At 50.4% G+C, this 12,551-nt stretch overlaps 1 protein-coding gene across 1 annotated transcript in view; it reads left to right on the plus strand.

Moving 5' to 3' along the window:
- Positions 1-11,224: 11,224 nt before the first annotated feature.
- The window catches only part of Culd (CUB and LDLa domain), a 201,698-nt gene continuing 200,371 nt past the window's right edge, over positions 11,225-12,551 (plus strand). The window contains exon 1 of the mRNA XM_077683855.1: positions 11,225-12,001. The gene's annotated coding sequence lies outside the window, so the exon portion shown is untranslated. The remainder of the gene's footprint in view (positions 12,002-12,551) is intronic.

The raw sequence follows: 12,551 nt of genomic DNA on the forward strand, positions 1-12,551 counted from the left end.
AAAACGGAAAAGCACACCGAAAATTGACCACATCTTTCCCCGGGGGGAAACCATGGGGTGATTCGACGCATCTGGGCGGTGCTTGTTACGGTTGCGCCGACCATCGCGATAGCAGACCTGTTAGTCTCCATTCAAATCATCGGTGGTCATCGGATGTCATCGGAGCGGCGGCAGTGGAGCGACTGAGTGGAACGGCGCAGTTATCGCGTTTATATGTACCGCGCGTTAACGGTGAGGGGAATGAGAGACAGCAGCGCATGCGCATGTGTTAACCGAGCGCTAACGCGCGCTGACGCACAGCTCTCATGGCGAGGAGAGCGAGCGCTAACGCAAGATGGCGCTGTGGCGAGAGCGGCGTTACCGCGCAGCTGGCTGGCGAGGAGAATGGGGGAGAGGCGTGCGGACTACGGATGGATGGAGGGACAAGGCGAGTCAAAGAGATGCGTCGCATCTAAAACAGAACTAACAAGCACTTCAGAGCCGAGAAGCCTAATCCATAGCCCTTTGTACTAGCCACTTGCTGCCAATCCGATTCCCACACTAGCGACGATTCCCATGGCGGCGTGCGATCGCAGCGACACTTTCCACTCTAGGTGATATTGAGGACCTCTATGGGTCACATGATCGAGTTCTAGAGAAAAATAACAAACTGACTATTTTATTCATTACCGCACTGAATGAGTTCGAGCTGCACAAATGAGTGAATCGGCGGCATCGGTACACCTCGCCGTTATCAGGCGTACTGTTTCGCTGTCCTTACCGCGCGTCATACAACCGATGGTCACGTCCGTCTTTTTCTGTGATCACGCCATGAAATTGTAACATAGCAGCAGACGATAGCGTGGCGGCGGTGACGGCCGGGTAGGCGATAACGCAACACAGCTTGCATTGAAGCAGAGAGCTCAACAATGTTAGCAAAAGCGAGTGAAAGAAATGAATAGATACGGTAAAAAGATAGTGATATGTTCTTTAGCGCTACACCCGCCTTTCGCTCGCCTTTGAATCAACGTTACTTGATCGCCTTGTGGTGTAGACGCCAATTCTAACCCGAAGACATGTGCTTCTTTTGCAAACTTAAGCTGCCGTCCTCATTTTTATAATACATCCAAGTGTTTTTATATCTTTTATGCGCAATATCTGATAGCTGGGTTGGGATCTTTATAAGCAAAGCGTCAAATTACACTGCAAGTCGTCATAGCTATGCGTGCATCACGTCACTGATTGCTTACGTTTTGCTTATGCAGAAAACATGGCGAATTCACTGTGAATTTGTGCAGTCGAGAATAGGTTCCCATATAGAGTGTACATATGGCGCACGACATTATTGCCAACAGCCAAATAGTGAATTAAGATAATGATCGCGAATAAAAAAATGCAATTCAAGCTGCCTACGAGGCCGTGCACTCCCTCCGAAAAACAGGATGAACGACTCAAAAGAATGGGAAGCCCTTCCGCTATCTTAACGTACTTTGCCGTGCAACGATGATAGCACCTAATGATAGCACAACCCGAAAATGTCGGGTCCCTGGTTGCGGGTGTGATAACATTAAAACGATTTGGCGCAAAACCTCAGTACCTGTTTTCCCGCATGCGCACTGGCCTGCTTCTCCGCGCGCTGGGGAGGACACGGGGGGAAGGGAGGATGTGGGAAAGAGCGCTTTGGCTCCCCGCACGCCCTGGACAGAACGTTGCAACGTTCGGACGAGGATCTGACGACGTTCTGATGAGCGCGCGATCCGCCGAGAGCACACTACGCACGAATGGTCTCTCGCGCGGTGTAACGCGGTCATTAGGCCGTTCGACCGATTAACATGGGAACCGTTCCCAACAGAGACTGCGGGGACGCCACCGGCCGCAGCGTCGCGCTTTCTGTCTCCCCCTTTCAAGCGGCGACATCTTGAAACGGGGGATGTAGGAACTACCGGTTGAAGTTTATGGCGGCTTGTCGCGCACCGCGCAGCGTCCTTCAATCGGGTATCCTCATCGTATCGGTGCACCCACAAGCGGATTTGAACAGGTCCAGCAAGTAAAAACAAAACAGCAAGTCGCTTTTCCTCAGAAAAAGACTCTCGTCATTCCGGAACGCAAGCCCAGGTCGTAGAACAAAGAACAATTTTGATGCCGCCCATATCGCAGCGGCTAAGCGCCGAGAGATCCCCCATGAAGTGGGGACCGTTCGTAACATTCCGGCAAACGCTCCTTCCTTCCCAACGGCGCGGCATGCAACCCGACATACGCGCGTATACCCGTGGCGTTTCACTCCGGTGAGCCCCGCTACAAAGAAGGGGGTTTGTCCTCCGTGTGAAAACCGTTGCGCTAGAACTCCTGCGGCGATTATGCCCGTATAGGCCCCCCGCCTTGGTGCAACGCTCTGAGAGAGCGGTTAGTCCTTGCCGCTCATCGAGGTAAAGCAGGCCGTCCTCTTGTCTGTATATCGAAAGTTTTAGACTCTGTTTGCAGCATCACAGAACTTTACGTGTTTCAGCCAATTTGATTTCGTGGCTGAAACGTTCTGCCCCCCCCCCTTGGTCTGAACCGAAAATGAAAATTGCAAGAGCTCTGCTGCATTCACTTCTGGCACGCAGTATGTTCGGAGCTGTAAATGTCATTGCTGGCTCATATTTCTAAACTTGAATTATGTACCTGCACAGAAGCCGTGTGTGCGCGCACTGCTTTGGCTCCACGTGAAACCTGCGCGGAATATTCGCAAATCGCAAATTCAGCAATACTTCTTAGTTAGGTATACGTTTGTTAAAGGGGTCCTGAAATGCCTTCCGCCGATGCATGGATGTACATGTAACCAAATAAAGCAATGTATTAGCAATCTCCTCCTGCAAGAATTTTGTTAAAGCGATGAGTATTAGCTGAGAAATCGTAAATCAAAAACCGCGAATTATCGTCGCGCCGTATTTCCTCCTCCTTTCAACTGTTTCTTCGCTGTTGGCCTCCCCTCCCATGATGCTCCGCTCCTCAGCGGTGACGTACTTCCGCTATTGCGCTCCCACAGACTGCCGTCTGCTACGGGCCAGCTCTTTCGGCTTTTTCATCTCTGTAGACACCATGGACACAGGCTGGAAAAGCGAACGAATGACCTGGCCGCATGTGTGCGGCCTGGCCTTGCCCTTTCGCGGTGTACGTAGCTGCAGGGCTGCAGTTGGTATCGGCGGCGAACTCGCAGCCGCGTGGGGAGAATCGTGCGCTCGTTCCCTTTGGTGCACCGCGCACTGTTTATCCAAAAAGCGCGGTCTCAGATGTGGCCCCGCTGGTGCCGGGTGTTATTTTGCGGTGGTTGTAATTCCTACTACCGGCGGCATGTGAAAAAAGATATTTTCAACTGACACAGAACCCGTGCACAAAACGCGCCGGATCGGATCGCTTTATCAGCGGCGATGAACGTGACGGCGAAGAGCAAACCAACGCTGCACTCGATCAGCGAGAACCCGTGTTCTGACAAGCTGCACCCATGTGTTGCATTCAACACTGACGGGAAAGCGTTTGTTTGCACTTGTTTGGATAGTCGTAAAATGTCCAAACACTCCGGCACTCCGCTAGCAGATCAGCCGGCGAGACATTTCGGAAAACATTTGACAGATGGCGCCGTATGCATTAGTGTGTCGCTACGCAAAACTGATGAGACGCTCTACTAAAACTCCCATCGCGGTGTCACGTAGCGGGACGCAAAAATTTAGCGTTTAGCGTATGCAAAGGCCACAAACGCTGTACTAAAACTCTATTAGCAGCAAAATAGCGTGCGTATGTGAAACCGCTTGCGTTTACAAAGCTGCACGCCGAGCGCGTACGTTTCAAACCTAGTGACATCGTTTAAATACACTGGCAAGCACAGTGTAACGTAGTCAGATATCAACCGTATGCTCAGGCGACAAGCAAGGGCTTGTTTTATGTGGGGCGGAGATTGCGCATAAAGGCCCGTTCGCACTTGCGACGAAAGCGAGTGAGAGCGGCAGGAATTCCGTCGCTTTGTCGCGCGACGATCGTTTTTGTCGAATGGTCGGGACAAATTTTGGTTGCGCGACAGAATTCCCGTCGCTTTCGCTCGCTTTCGTCGCAAGCGGGAATGGAATGTTCTGCCGCGCTGCCGTCTGCTACGCAGCTCGGAGGTAACCGCGCGATCTGCTCGGGCCGGATGAACGCGCACACTCCCGCATGGCAGCGCCCCAAGCGGCAGACGGCCGCGTACATCGCTCCCGCCCTCGGCACACTAGCCAGTATATTTCAGGCACTATAATGGAGGAAAGATTTTTTGCTTCCGATGAACCTAGTTCTTTGTCCCTGTGTTTTTAAATACGTGAAGTGGTTAGCACGTCGTCCTCACGCAGCTCTGTATCGTCGTAGCATCGCTGATTGTCCGAACGAAGCTTGCAGCTAACCCAATGCAGTGACCGAAGCTGTGTGTGTGCGTGTGCATCGCCTCCTGTGTGTTGTGGACGCGTTCGTTTCGCGATGAAATGCGACATTGTACTTCTGCGGGTGGATAGTGCTTCCCATGGTCTGGATTATCTTTCTCGAACGACGTACCACTCAACCTCGCATGGGGTATGTGCAGTGTGCCTGGCTAAAAGCCTTCTCGCTTGCGCGCCAGAGTTGTGACTTGCTGCTCGTCCCCGCAAACCGGGTGTGAGGTGAGTGCCGTATTTACGACGGGCAGGAGGAGGCAACTCATCGTCTGTCAATCGCGGTTCAGACTTGCAACGCATGTTGTGACGTTGCGTTCGTTCGAAACGCATCTCTGGATTGTTTTGAAGTTGAATAAAATGTACGCGTCAAACCCGGGCATTCGGCTCAGGGCGTTCTCTGCGATTGCACCAAAGAAGTGCCACGGGACTTTCTTTATGGTACGTACTCACGTAAGATAAAATCCACGTCGTGTTATGGCCGTGTTGCATTCAATACAAACGGTTAAGCGTTTGTTTACACTTGTTTCGTTTGTCGTAAAATGTCAAAGCACTCCGGCACTCCGCTGGCAGATCAGCCGGCGAGCCGACGCTGAGCAGACGACTCATCTCTTAGCCGGAAGTGCGTGAAAAAGCCGCCCAATAGCAGGATGTCTAGCTCATGACGAACATCTGGGAATCGATGATGTAGACATGTGAAGATGGCGGCGTCCAAAAACACGAAGGAAAGGGTGAGAAAAAAGCGACAAACTTTGCAACAAAAGTGTGAGCTTTCCGCTGCGCGTAAAAGAGTAATACTTGGCACAGGTGACGTTGGCGACCCAATCTAGCGATTGCGCTAGTTCATTTAGTGTGCTCAAAATGCCTTTCAGGGCCCCTTTAATGTTTGCGTTAGGCGGCTTCCACCAAGAACCATTCTTCGCTTCAAAGACTTGAAGGGATGAAGGGTACAGCGCGTGACGAGCAACTTTTGTTCACTCTATAACTGGAAACACACATGACAAGATGAAGTCGTCAGGCACGAACTGACGTAGCTGTCTGTCACACGTCATGTGTGAAAAAATGTCTGAACAGCTGCCTGCAAAATATGAATACGGCATGCGTTCCGCGCAATCCTTCCCCAATGGTGCCGCTGGTGGGCAGCGCTCAGTGTGCGGAGAGATATGCCTTAGCGCAAGAAGAGCCCAAAGTGATGGTGGGGATATTGAGTAAGACCGCGAAAGGGAAGCACAAGACGTTTTAATGAGAAATTGAGAACCATGAGTGACGGCTGACGAAAAACGTGGGCCAGCAGTGGCGAAGGAGGACTAAAAGGCCGACAAATAATCCCTTCATCCCTTCAAGTTTCAACCCTTCGAGTACAGTCACAGACAAAGTAATTGCGAACACGAAAATATGAACCGAAACGCACAAATAGCGCGATCTCTTTCCGTGCAAATCAACTTGTTGCGTGGATTTATTGCAGTAACAAAGCTTGGAAATCTGTCCTTCAAGATATACCGCAAGCGAACCGTTATTTGCTGTTCACAATCTATATTCTTTGATTTTGGCCGTTCTGGTTCATATTTTCGTGTTCGGATTTCATTGTCCATGACTGTACATTTGAAACTCAATGATTGAGGAAAGTTAGTCGAAAGACCACCGCAGCCAAGATTGTTAAAAAAAAAGGTAAAACAGGCAAAACTGGCTTATGGAAACAAAACGGCTCAAGAAAATGCAAACAAACAGTACAGAGCCCCGTACACACAATGTGTGCAGGGCCTTCAAACATATATATATATATATATATATATATATATATATATATATATATATATATATATATATATATATATATATATATATATATATATATATATATATATATATATATATATATATATATATATATATATATATAACGAAATTTTATGTGATAGCTTCAAAAGTATTCCTTCGCTATTTGGCTCTCGAGCCCATTGTCTAAGAACAAGGAACTTTGGAGGCATGGCGATACGAGTATAGTTCGTTGGTACATAAAATACGAACTGTTAGGCGCATTTCACTGGAACGCAACAGCCTCTATGCCATTCCAAATGCACAGACTGCGTCCCTTGCTGAAATCCTAGTACGGCTTACAATGCGACTGCAAGGCACAACAGCGGTGGAGGTGACTGCGAGGTATGGTTAGGCAGTGGTGTAAAAAATCAGAAGACTGCAAATAGATATGAACAAAGCTGCAACTATAGATCAAAGCCCGTAGCATATTAGCTGGTCTACAGGTAAGGTTCGTACAGTTGTGATCGGGTTCGCCCTCACTGCGTTCCCTCCAAGAGTTTAAAAAAATTGTCCTGTAAACCCAGTTTAGCCCTCGCACAGTGCGCGCCTGAACAATATATTCAGCACAGCCAGAGACAGCGGACAGAGGCAGCAAATGAAGGTCGGTCTCGTATGCCCGCAATATCTGCGGCGCTGCTGCAGGCGGAAGTGTGCCCGGAAACTCGCGGAAGTTATCGCTTTAACGCGTTTCCCATGATTTCCAAAAGGCGCAGAAACTTTTCTGTCACATTGTGGCCCCGTGAAGGTTTGCTTCACTCAGAAAATGTGCCGTGGCGGACTTTTTCGACACATTCCAGGATTATAGCGTCATCCGTGTGCTGCGAGATTATACGCTCAGTGGATAGTGAGTTACGTATAGTTGCTGTTGATCACGTTCAACCGCAAAGTCACTGAACAGTGTGCACTTTTACCAAGTTTCGGCCTATATACTTGATTGAGAGTCACTGTGAGTGTACCGCAAGTAGTTCTCATCTCGACTCCAGCTTTCCCGCTCACAATGCCGACCGCTCAGGAATCCAGTAAAACCGTTGCATAGAAGTGATATTTCGTATACAACAAGAATCCGACTCGGGTATGAACACTGTAAAAATATTTTGCAGGACTCTAAATAGTTTTTCGGTATTTCGTTGTCAAAAATTATTGCCAATACATTTAAAGCTGGCAGTTTCCACGGCTCTGGAGCACGGTAGAGCCACGTGCGACACTTGGAAGTCCAAACAAAGCAAGCTTTGGTTTTCAATATTTTGCTGGGAAAGAGTATACTTTGTATTATATTGAATAGCTACAGACTAATAATTTCTGAAAAACAGAACTGATATGAGCTGAAAAAGCTGCACCTGCGGCATGCGACGGTAGACAGCACACACAAAAAAATGCAGCAGCGCTTCAAATTGTTGACGCATATGTGATTGCGATAATGCGTCTGGGTAAAGGTTCGGCACATCCAGAGACGTGCAATCAGTTCCTCCCTGCTTGAATTCCCTTCGTAATCACAACGGCTACTCGTGCGCCCTTCTTCGCGATAATAGACGCGAAGCTTCTCCACACTCGCCTTCTATGTCTCCAAGGTGCACTGGTATACGTGCTTTGATAAATCCGTCGACGCCAAAGCCCTTCTTATGAGTTCTGAATGCCAAATCATTAGGTCCAATTGAACGCCACAGAAAGCTTCTTCGGCCGGGTATGCTGACGGTTGTTGGCGAATTGGCCGTGAGTTTCTGGAGGCAGGTGCCATCGCCACTGACCAGTCGTACTGAGCGGGTATCAGAGAATTTCAGTTGGTTATTTTGCCGTCGAAGCCAAACAGGGATGAGTGAATTGGCCGTGAGATTCAGACGGCAGCCTTCATCGTCAGAGGCATATATCCACCTGAATGGGTACACTCTTATGCCTATTCAGTTTTAAGTGTGCTTATCTCACTGTTGAGCCTAACGACATATATAAGTCGAACTCAATGTGCCGGTTTTCGAGGTCATGTAAGTCGAAGTTTATAACGCATGCTGTGTTGGAGATGCGTGCACATGCTCGACGCACCTTCCCGGAGGGTTTGGTTTGATACCCATACGGGCAGAAACTTACTTGCGACTCAATGTCTTGTGTTTTATTCTCCTTTCTCGTCGGTATTCGGGGAAATGTCGCGCTGCTGTATACAGACGACGGATTTCCCTCACCAGGGGCCATTCAATTATGCTTTCGCATATTAAACAGTTCACTTGGTGCACAACAGGATCTGGCCCTTCGTAGGTGACTATATATCACCACTGAGAAACATTTGCGAGTGTTTTTTTTTCTCTTTCTCTTGTTTTCTTTAATACATGAAACGTTTACCTCGAAGTGTTTCCTTCAACACATAGTATTGTTCAACACATCAAATCGAGCTCCCTAGGAAACTCTGTTAGCCCGTGTCCTCAGTAGGGCAATTTTCAGCTCTTGTTATCCCGCGTCCATAATGTGAAATTAAAATATTTTGCCAACTGATTCTAACGGTTACATTTTTTTTTTTGCCCAACACCTATTGTGTGGCTCGCGGGATGCCGTTATTCCCGACTAGAACGACAATTACCCCAGTTTCGAGCAAAATGTGGGCGTGCTGTTGAGTTTCCAGTGGGTCGAGTGGCCTGCCCTGTGGCCTTCCAGTCGCAAGGGGTGTAACTGCTACTAAGCCTAATTTCCCTTGTGTCTCCCCATCCGGTTCCTTGAGCCGGCGGAGCGACGGGCGTCAACGCGGCTCTGGGCTGTGTAGTGCGTCCTGCGTGTTAATTGCCTTCGTTGCTGATTTTTCTGTACCAGCAGCAAACAGTAATTGGATTATTTCAAGAGACTCTAAATAGATGCAAGGTTTAACTATAGTACTTCCTGGGTGCACGCTTTTTTAAACGCTTTGGTCCCGTAGGAGCAATCTGGCTCTTCTGTTTTCTTTCTTTATGGGTTAGTTTGTCTAACCGTGTTATATGGCGCACTTGGCGTGACCGGCGTCGAGCTGCGCTCAGCGCTAACCGCGGCGCGTGTCAACTGGGGCGGGTGTCGTCACGGTGCCGTACTCTACAGGCGCTCGCGGTCGCGCACTGAACACGCGCGCAGGGAAAAAGCGAAAGCATGTCGCGGCCGCGCGTGCTCGGCGGCGGCCAGCACCGGCGTTCGAGTTCGCAAGCAGCGCAGGGGTCAAGCCGCCTCGCTGAGCCCATTAAACAGTTGCTCGCGGCGCGCGCGCCCGTGTCTTTCTAATCCCGGATAACCAGCTGCCTGCCGCTTTCAGAGCCCGAGAATGCAATTGCGAAACAACTAGGCTGCAAATATTTACGCTCGCCACCAAGCACCATCGCGTTATCTTTTTCTTTCGACGGTTTCATTGTTCAGCGATGTTCTCGCCGACGGGAACTTCCAGTAATGCGTGTTGACTGGCATTTGGCGAACGTCGGCGTCGGATTCCGGTTTGCGAGATAACTGCCATTCACTTGCTCCCCACCCATAGGAAGCCCCATCGAAACTAATCGCAGGTCGACGTGGGGAGATGGCCTCGTTGGGCGCACTCCTGGCTTCCAGCCTCCGAGCCACTGCTTTGAAAATCTCTGTACTGTCGCTGGCATGACGCAGCCGCACGAAGCGACACAACCGATATCGCTTGGTGCTGTGCAAGCGCGCTACACTAGAACGGAAACGTTTCATCGGGCTTGGCAGCGGAATTACCCTAGCGCTGAGAACGGGGGAAGCAGAAAAAAATGTCCAGCTAGCGATTTTTTTTTTTTTTTTTTTGCATATTGGAGAAAAACATAGTGTCCGTGACCTCATGCAGTCCAACGATTGGTTGCTGAGCCAAAATGTGGCTTCTTGCTTTGAACAGATGAAAACTTTAGCAAATCCTCCACACTGTTCTACTTCGCCAAAAGAACCAACCTGCATTAGAACGTGTGAATGGTAATGATCGTGGCAAGGAAGCACCTCGAAAACGTCATCGACCCGCGCCATCTTCAGCGGCCGGCCGAAGTGAGGGTGGAGTAAGATGGCACACCTTCAACGAATAAAGCGCACCGGGGCTGCACCATTGCCACCGTGCCTGCTGTTGACTTTGTGGGGAAGTCTACATGCAGTAATGGCGCCAAATCCTTGAGTTGCGTTTGGACAGCGCATAAGCGGAATGAATATCAAACTTAGAAAGCGCGCACCCCACAACGCTTCGGAGCCTACTTTTGCCTGGGTGGTGACGCTCGTAGACGCAAAGCGAGAGCTTCTCCCCTGGACGTGCACAAAAGCCCAGGGAGCACAACGAAATCCGCCGCGGGCGGAGGTCCATGCAACCATATGGCGGGAGGGCCGTGACGTCAGGGGCGCCGCGGCGGGGGCGCCCAGACGGACCCCGGTGCCAATCCCTCCAACGAACGGCCAAACGGGGGAAACTCAGATTTTCCCGTGTAGTTGTTCACTTTCCTCTCGCCGTCTTTGTGTGTGTAGACCCGCTATCGCCAACGGTTTTCGCCTTTTTTTGTGCGTCTGTGTGTTCCCTTTGGCGGCTCCCCGACTCAGCTTGTACGCAGTACTGTGCAATTCAGGAATACCTGGGGTTATATTCTTCTCGAAGAGGACGGGAAAATATAACGAAGACTGCTTGCTTATACATCGTGATTCGCGCTTTTAAATGTGTAAACACGGCCGCAAGAGATACTGGATCCTGCGATTGTATCTTCGGGGCAATTTCATTTTTGCTACTTGCATAAAGTCCAGAAAGCTGTAGCAATGCTATTGAGAGGTTCCTTCCCATTTACAAAGACTGGCAGCATTCCTTCCTCAGGGCCCACAAAAGCACGTTTGTGTGCGGCTGAGGCAATCCAACGCCTGCAATGTCATTTCTGTAGCATAACATCATAGAAAGCCCACCGGCCGGTGATTGTGTCCGGGCAGCCTGTTGCCTGCTTTCATTTCACTGTCCTCGCTGGTGATAACAGTACCACACAGCTTTGCCCTTCCGACGAGTAGCGCAGCTGAGGTCTTGGCGAATGAAATTTTCACCGGGGGGCGTAACTCAAGTGAGCGAAGACCCGACGTTGCGCTGCGCTTTCCCTTTCTCAGGCTGCAGATATGGGATGGACATAACGTCGCAGCCTCCGGGACCGTCGCGTTGCGTGTTGTGCAAGCGAAGAGGCAGTGTTGACCCGTGAGCAGGATGCAAAACGCGAAGTACTGCTCTCGAACCACTCGAACACGCACGATTTTCCCGCTCCCTCCATCGTGACGCGGGGAGAGCGGCTTTCTTCCCCGGACAACCCTCCTTTCTTCTGTCGCTCCCAGCGCCGCTACTCTCCTTCCCCCCGTCAAGAGCGCGCGCCGAGCGAATGCCGTTTTCCCCGCGCCGCTCAGTTCGGGCTTCGACCGCCGCTGGAACGGGCGTATCGTGCGCGCGAGCAGCTTCGGGGCCGTACCGCTGGCTGTTCGGCTGCTGCTGTTTGATACGCGTCCCTACGGAGGACGACGACCAGCGGCCACGACTCGTTCTTCCATCGGGGCCGTCGCCTCTTTGCAGCCTCCGATCGGCGCGTCGCCGGAGAACTTCGTGAGCGCGCTGTTCACACGTTCGGCGCGCACGGAGAAAACTTGCTGGTTTGTGTGGCGGAAAGTGACTGGTGCCGCACATTTTTGCGGCGTCCACTAAGGAGGAACCTGAGGCTCCGTGCTGTTTGTTCCCTCTTCTGAGATTGCATCGCTCGTTCGCCCGTTCAGCGGTGCGCTGTCATTGCAGGAGTCAGCAACACCAGAAAAAAGCGTGAAGAGTCGTCAAGGTAGGCCTTCTTTTACACCTTAGCCGTGTCTCATTACCGCATGTTGTAAGTGCGAGAAGGAAAAAACACAAAGGTCGTAATAAGCCAAGTGTCTTTCCCTCCTCGAATCATTTAAAGAGAATACTGGAATACGCCGGGAAATAAGGGCAGCAACTTTCTGTGTGCCTTTATCTTTTTTTTTTCTTCCTATTCTGCTTCGTCAATCGTACGTTCCCACACTAGTCCTTAAGCTTCTTCTGCTGGCTTCAGTTTCACGTCGTCTCGCCTATATACCGTTTTTTTTTTCGGTCTGGAACTTCTATTGTAGTTTCAGTGAGAACTGATGGGTTTTGTTTTTGTGATTTTGTTTGATATTTTCTGCGAGCACAGCCAGCCATGTTTTCAACTTTCCGATCATGAGGCGGGAACAGGTTTCAGATTTCCAGGGAACATCGCACGGGCAGGTATTCCTACTCGCGCAGCGTGTGCATTGCTAGGCACGCCTTCTGACTGGCGGTGAGGCTATGCTTGCACACACCGAAGTGACCGAATACAGCGCGGTTCGCGCCGT

Source organism: Haemaphysalis longicornis, unplaced genomic scaffold, assembly GCF_048455015.1.
Source record: "Haemaphysalis longicornis isolate Haplotype H1 unplaced genomic scaffold, Haemaphysalis longicornis Haplotype H1 scaffold_1, whole genome shotgun sequence".
Classification (NCBI taxonomy): domain Eukaryota; kingdom Metazoa; phylum Arthropoda; class Arachnida; order Ixodida; family Ixodidae; genus Haemaphysalis; species Haemaphysalis longicornis.